The sequence below is a fragment of the Falco naumanni genome, chromosome 3, assembly GCF_017639655.2.
Source record: "Falco naumanni isolate bFalNau1 chromosome 3, bFalNau1.pat, whole genome shotgun sequence".
Lineage (NCBI taxonomy): Eukaryota > Metazoa > Chordata > Aves > Falconiformes > Falconidae > Falco > Falco naumanni.
The window spans coordinates 71,454,935-71,463,389 of record NC_054056.1 but is presented as its reverse complement, the minus strand read 5'-3'; positions in this window follow the sequence as shown (position 1 = coordinate 71,463,389).

Below are 8,455 nucleotides of genomic sequence, written 5' to 3'. Positions count from 1 at the left end.
GAAAGATGCAGGCGGATCATGAGAAAGAAGAAATTTCTGCAGTTTGAATGGGTCCATTTTCCACCTTTAGCTCTGGACTTTTTAGCTTTCATGATATGAATCGACATGGATGGGTGAAGACAAGTTTAAGGTAAATTCAGTTCCTAATAGCTAATACTCCAGTGCTCCCAAAGCTCATTTAAAGAGCTAAGTATTTCTTCCCTACAGTTCATTATAGTGCTTGAGCACTCTGCAGAAACAATTTCTCACTCATTTATAGGAGATGTTATTGACACTACTATTATTTAACCTTCAATAGTACCTTAATTGTGCTTTTCAGTGGCAGACAGACCACGAGAGAGATCTCTCTGAAGGAACAGACATTAGAATTTTGGGGGCAGACCTCTAATTTGCAGATCAATGACCTGTATGTATTTTAAGATGCATAGGTTTAAGTATTCAGGACTAAACATGTGGACCTATGATTTATGGCTATCTCACAAAGGGTATATCTGAAATTAAAGTAAATAATATCCTGGAAAAAAAGTTAAATACTTTGTGACAGGACTTAAATTCAGCCAAAGCCTTGAGAGGAATCTGTCTGCTATTTTTCTTAAGAACATGTCAAAAGATAGAAAAGCTTTCTAAGTGCAGCAAGTTTCTGATCTATTGGCAGATCAAAATAAAATGCTTTGGGAACACATACATTTTTCATAGCCAGTGGGCCCTTACAGGTTGCTCCAAACTTAATCTCAGTCCAGCAGCTTTCAGAGGCATTTGGGGTTGCAGGAAATAACATCCCCACAGGGTCCATAGAAGCATCTGTCTTTTCATCAGCTTGGAAGCTTGACTGTGTGTGATCCTCGTTGCAGATTCCTTTCCACATCCCCATGCTTCTTCCCACCTAACCACCTCAATGTTCACATGTACACACTCTGGCACACACACTAAGCTGTCCTTCCCATGGCTTAATTCATCCACCTGTAGAGGAACTGTGATATATATAAACTCAATATTAGTGATTGCTTCCTCTGCGGGGGATTCCTAATAATGACTCCTGATCATTATTCATATAGTGGTCTATCTGAATAAATACATGCATAAACATCACAGTATATTTAATTCAGGAACTTTCCTAGCTCAGTAATGATCTCACTGAGTTAAATTATACCAACAGGGTTTTTTTAATTAAACCATACAAGCTCTTTCTTTATGTGCAAATGAGATATTTCTTTTCACAAAGCTTAATGAATATTGCACAGTGATTGTGTATATATGCAAGGTATGATAGAGCAAAATTTTGTTTTAATTAAGTGATGATTATTATTTCAGAAGTTTCTGAAGGCAATAAATAGTAATAATTAATTAAATAAATAGATAGATAAATAAATAAAAAGCATGCACAGCTGATGACAAATAGTTTAAACCCTTGTTTCTTGCTTTAATTTATGAGTTCACTGCGAGGAGGAGGGACTTTAAAGCCAGTATTATGGAACTGCCCCAAAACATTACAACCTGTCAGATATGAATGTTTCAAAGGAGGTGGCCTTCAAGACTTAGAAAGAACCAGTTAACTTATACTATGTATTTCTAATATGTGTATAGGTGATTTTAGGTTCTTCATGAATAATAAAGCTTTGGTGCTTTTTTTTTTTTTTAATTCCTGTAGAACACTCTACAAAGTAATGTTTTTTATACTTCTAATAAATATTGTAATATTCAAGCCTGTAGAAAATTAACTTATCTCAGTTCATTCATGTATAATAACTTCTTTTAGCTTGAGCTGATGCTAGTAGTCTCTGACAAAGAACAGGTGGTGGAGACTTTCAGATTTAGCGATTTCACTTAGGGCTGAATACAGTACTGAAGCCTGGAGTCTGGACTAGGACTCTGAAGCAAAATATAAATGATAGTCAGAATTGTTTCTAAAATATACTTCATTAGCTGTAATCTGGATACCCACAGCTTCTTACCTGAGATAGCAAGTCAAGTTGAGAAAAAAGCAAAGTCATTTAATTAGGAACCTGTTTTGAAACTAGCTTAAAATAAAATAAAGGGGGGGTTCTTTTGTTGTCTGTAAGGGCTCTAATTCCAACTAACATTAGGAAAAAACCCACCACAACAGCAACTTATAAATTAATCATAAGGTCTGCTGCTCCATACCTTGTTTGGTAAAAGTTGTCAGGATTAGTTGTGTCAGTGCTAAAAAATTGTGGGTAAAGGCTTCCTTATGGGGGGTGGATGCAGGTGGGTGGGTGCCAAAACCTATTTCTAGGAGCAGAAGTGCATCAGATCTTTTTTCAGAAAGAAAAGTTTAGGTTTACAGATCTTCAGATTTTCAAATTCCCATAAAATGATAAGCTATTTCTGGCTTCACACCCTGAACACAAGAAAGCCACCAACCAATGATGGATCCATTTGCTTTCTTCTTAAACTAGATTTTTGTCAAGGAGGTGAGAGGAAGAGATGTTTTAGAAATGCATCTGTTTCTTTTTAGGAACAACACAAAATCTTTGGAAAACTTTTCCAAAAACTGAAAATCAAAGAAAGGCAGAGAAAGGAGGCTGGAACAAAGTTAACTTTTCTTAGTGGAGTGATTATAATTTTTTGAAGTATTTGAGTAGGCATTCGAAAGGGAAACGGGAGAAAGGATGAAAATCAAGTTATGTTTGTCTGGCCTAAAGTAATTTTTTCTAGTCAGAACAAGAGACGCTAAGTAAAAATAAAGTGTTAATATTAGACCTGATAATCCTAACCACTGACATTTTATGAGAATGAGTTTTCACCAAAAAAAAACCCAAATTGTTTCATCTGATATTTTTCTAAAAAAAATTAATAATTACCATATTTTGGACATATAAAAGTGGTTTGGATTCCATGTTAATTTATGCATTTTTTTTCTAGGAGGGCTCTCTCACAGTTTTCAAGGAGTCCTAAACAATCTAGCTTAAAGAAACCCCAACGGTATTATCAATAATAGAAAAGGTCCATTTTACAGCAGGCATCATACCCTGGGCTTAACCAGAATAATTGTTCTTTGCATGTACAGACAATTCAAAAATACTCTGATCTCAAGTATTTGGCAGAAGATTTAAAGTATGTCTAATCCTCTTCAGTCTCTTCAGTCACGCACAAGAGCAAAGGCTGAGAATATTACTTTTCACAGGCATAGCACAGGCTTACACATCTTCAGGGCTTTTGGGGTATGCTTCACTCTCTTTTTCATAAGTTAAAGTAGCTTCAGATTTAAAACAAGTTACCATGGACTAGTATTAATCAGATTCATAATCACGAGAAGTTCAGTTAAGTAAAACTGGAATTTCTAAAGCAAATTATAATTTTGAGATAATCAGTCAGGAATTTCATCTCAGGAGGCATAACAGAACTACAATTCTGAAAATTACAGTATTCTAATAGAACACTACCATATTCAAACCCACTATAAATACTTCTAATGAAAAAGTGCAAGTTTTTACTGCCTAAAGAATTGGAACCAGAATGCAACAACATAGCCTACACACCCTAAATAAACAAGTTAATGTGAGTTGTACTTTGGACCTGGTTCAGGCATGGTCCATTTCTACGCTAATATCAAGCCACATGCTGCAAGCCAGCTGTTCTACATCTGCCATGTTTGTAACACTCTAATTCTTGAGTAAGTGCTGATGGAGCCCTGAGGAGCTGCTTCACAGTTTAAGAGCAGTTGTTATGCTCTTGTGTTCACTAGGTTTGAACAACTTTAGCTTTCTCATTTCAAAAAGAAAACTATGCAAATGACAATCATTGTTACTGTCCAATGTTAATCCCTTTTTCCTGAAGACAGGTGGTTTGTGTAAGCTAGAAATGTGGAAACTGGTTGACTCCTTAGCTGCCTCCCTGCTAGGGCTTTTTCCCCCACTTCATCAACATTGCTATCTCTAAATGTTTTATATGCAAGCAAGCTATTAATTTCCAGCAGCAATCTGTGAATTAGTATAAAGCTTTACATTTCTTAGGTCAGAAGATCCTCATTAAATAAATCCATTATTTTCTGTTGTTGCACAGTTTTTAATGAGCTAATATCTCTCTTTCCATGGTCTTGATGTCTTCGAAATACATAAATACTTATATTTTTTCTTTCTTTTTTTCTTTTTTTGTCACTTATTTACCATTCACGGAAACCAGAACTATCAGCCCATACATATTTGTCTTGTCCAATTAACAGTATTTCCACCTATCAAGTCTTTCAAGAGATGTTGACCCTGAAGCTCGCTTTTGTCAAACTTGTAAAAATGTGTCTAAAAAAATTCAAAGAACAATTTTACTGCAACTATATCCTAATATTTATAATTCATTTTGATAATATGGTCTCTCTGAATACTCAGGCTGTGGATATGGGGCTTAAGTTGAAAGCGAGTTCTAAGTATGAAAACAAAATTTGCTCTTAAGTTATAACTGCAGTGTACCTGTGTACCGGTGCTGTGCCCATATGCATGTCCAGTGCACACTTAATTCCTTGAGCAGTTCAGGAACTCCCCAGCCAGCCACCAGTCATCTGCGGAGGTGAGATAATGGATCAGCTTGAGGCAATGGACCAACTTGAAAACAACTAAACTTTCACATGTAAGTATCTGAATCATAGTTACAGGAGCTGGTTACAAGAGCCCTCCAGATGGAAGTTTTGAACTGTTGTAGAAATTGCCTCAAGACAACTCCCACTGTTGGGCAACTAGCCCAATTTGTATGCCTAAATATATTGATTAACATCCTGGGTGGAGTGTCCTAATGTGTCATTACTGCAGAAGTATCAGATTGTGCATAGACAAGATATTTGTTAAAGTTAATAGAAACTGGTCCTGCAGAGATGGTCAGGAGTACAGTCTTCTGAATGTAATGTGCTTTAGAATCCTTTTAGGGTGGGAGATGGCTTAGCAATGGGAAGTTATTTAAATTAGCTACTGTTCTCACTTCCATTTATAACACCTGCAGTATTTGAAAATGGCATGTAGGCTCCTCAGTGATGTATTTTCGTAAGAACCAGACACCCCTGCAGCATTTGTAAGCATGCAAGCTCCAAAACCGATGTAAGGAATTACAAGGGCTCAATAAACAAAATACCCACATCCACATTGCATTAATTCTAAAAGGAAAACGATAGAGCCTATATATAAAAAGATAAGAGTAATGACACATTATACTACTAAAAATAAATATACATCAACACGCTATACCGAATAGTGTATCCCAGGGACTGCTGTTTCACTTAGTCATTGTACCTGTTAATCCTCTTCCCACTACGAAGCAGCGTTCAGGCCAGCAGGTGAAACTCTTGAGTCCTAGATCCAGCAATAAAAGCAAATCCCATTATAAAAGTCTTCTAGCAACATTCAGTGCCTTTGCAACCTCACTGATTTTCATTTTTGCTGAATTGTCCTAAATATATTAACTGTATAAGAAGTAAGGGCAAACTTGTCCGTGGTAAATGTAAGGGCAAATTATATGATCAAGAATAAATGTATCTTTAAGCCACAGAAAAATTAAAGTTTAAAAAATGCTTTAATACAGAATTCCACCACGATGGTTTATCTTTTCTGAAATACGCTGCTTTATAGGACAAACCTCTTAAAGTAGGCTAGAAGTGAGTGCTTTATTATTGTTATTACTATCATCAGAATAATGATTTTATGGAAGTAACATTCAATCTTCAGCAAAGCACAAGACAAAGCTTTGATAACTGAGGTTTATCGTGTTGTAAGACACAGGCTGTTACCATCAGGTAAGAGAACGAGAGAACATCTTGGGCCAGCAGAGCTGATGTTATTTACTTTGACACAGACACCAGTTTTTCTAACTTATGTTCCTATGACTTAAGATCATTGCTACTTCTGCAGGTAACACTGCAGCTTTTACTAGAATGTTCAGTGTATATTTTAGAAAAGAGTCATGCATAACATTGGGAACATGTCTGGAATTGCTGATTCTACTTGATTTACTGAGAGGTCATTTAATTTATTGGCAGATCCCTCAGCCACAGGGGAATCTGAGACAGATATGAAAGGAGGATGACATAATATATGCACAAGCCTGCTTAATTGATCATTAAAAACTAAAGTAACATGTCTTTGGTAGAACTGCCACAACTGAGTTCAGATTCATGATTCTGAATCCAGTGGTCTGTGAGGACATAGTCCATAAAACAGGCCAGGAAACTTCATCCAGTAAATGAGGACAATTATTTTAATACACCACCTGATCAGTAAAACAGAAGATATATTTTGTATATTTTCAACTGGCTTAGTAGCAGCTGTTACAAAAGCTGTGTCATTAACTATGGTGCCTAAAAGATAAACCACCTGGAAAATTGTATCATGTAAAGTTTTATTTCAGTCTGAAGCTCAGCTCTAGTTAAATGATATTTCAATGCTTCCATAAGCATTATAATGAATATAAAATGTACTAATTTTAATATTATTACTGTTAGATTTTAAAAATAAAAGCAATTTTAAAATATGCAGTAAAACCTTTCCTAAGTGTAAGTTTATATGTACACACAAAAATGTGCGTGGAAGTACATCTTTTTACAAAAATTAAGCAATCTGCTAGGAAAAGCAAAACTGCTTTATAAGAGTACAGTACGTTCAGAAACAATTTTCCCTGCAGAAATTACACAGCATCCTCAATTATAAACTTATTCTAGTACAGGCCCCACTAATTAGGCAAAGGCATCATTAGTGGTGCTTTGATATGAGACTGAAGACAGGGAACTGGGAAATGAAACAGATTGCTTTACTAAATATCATGCAGCATTACCTATTTTATATGAAAGATAGAAAAGATGCCAATACAGTTTTAAGATTACACAGCCAAAAAAGTGTATGCAACTAAGTTTCTATGGAAATGCTAAACACTGTGTTGCATACAATAATATACTAATTCTAATTTCGGGGAAAAGGTTTCTAGTTCAATAAATACATATAATGGTTTTTAATGAGCATTATAAAGCATATATGTGTATTAAGTTTCTAATCAATTCCAGAAATATTATTTTTTTGCATTTGGCAAGATGTAATATTTTTGCTTTAGCCTTATATTAATATAGGCTTTGCAATAACATTTTACCTGTTATTGAAAGAAAAAGCTTTTACTTACTGATGTCAGGTTTTAATTCCAGCTTTGAGACCCCGTATGTTACAAATCACTGATGTTAGGTATTCCCATTCCTGTCCAGTCAGAGTCTTGACTGGCAAAAGTAGAATAGTTACAACATTGAAAAAATCAATTTGATAACAAATAGTCACTTCAGAATTTTCAGAAAACTACAGAAGGAAGCAGCAAACTGAAGTCAGAGGGGGTTATATTCTACCATCTCTGCTCCTGTCTCTCCCCTCTCAAACATTTCTGGTTTTCCATATCTTTAAATACTGACTGTACATGTTGCGATCTTTATTTTTTAATGTACAACTCATGAAAGAAGTTACCACACCACACCGCAAGTTGAGAGCTCTTTGTGTCCTCATTTCATGCTGTGTCAGAAAGCAGGGCCAATTAGGCAATGCTAAAGGAAATCTTGGTAAGTCTCAAAAGAACGTTCTCAAAAGAGTGATTTTGCTTTTGCTTTTACTGCTCAAATTGTGCCTACTCTTTGAGATGACCCAAAAACTGTGCTGTTCATTAAACACTGAAAGTACAAAGAATTCTTTCTCTCCTTCTCTCCCATGTGCCTTTACACACATTACTGTAGGAGGCTCATAAAAGTCAAGCATTAGGGATGAGGACCTTTATTTAGCTGAGGCATAATAATTCAATACAAGTGTAATGCACAGAACGTGTTGACTTGCAAACTGAATAATCTAAGATCTTCAAATGCATGCTTTCGATACAACAGTATTTTAAGAACACTGGTTTTGAACTAATGCATTCAGACAATGTATGCCTTCTTTATTATCTATTCATGAACCTGCTTCTCCTTCATACACTTGAAATAAATGTTGAATTGGCTTGCCAACTAATACAGCAGTGCTAAGCAAGCCTCAGCGCAGTAACTTCAACCCTAGTGTCCTGGGTGACTTATGTAATACTAGTGGCACTTGGATTTCTTGGAAATAAGGAGCTACGTGAGATGAACTCCCCATCCTGTATTTGTAGTACAGTATTTCAGCAGCCAAATATAAGCAGTGCTCTTTCTAGGTCAGTCCTCCACATGAGGGAAATGAAAGTGAGATTTACTAACTGGACTTCGCTTTCAACTCAACAGTTTTTTCAGTCCTGAAAAGACACTGCAAAAATACGCTTTGTTTGTTCACGCTGAAAGTGGATCCCTTTCATCAACTATATGGATAACAAAAGTAGCTGAAATCCTGCTAAAAATACATCCTTACATATATCTGCCATAAACTGCATAGTCATTCCTTATACTGTGAATTATGTAAATAAAAAGTAACTTCAGTTAATGAATTTGCATTATTTTATAGTTAATGCATATCAAAATCATAATAAT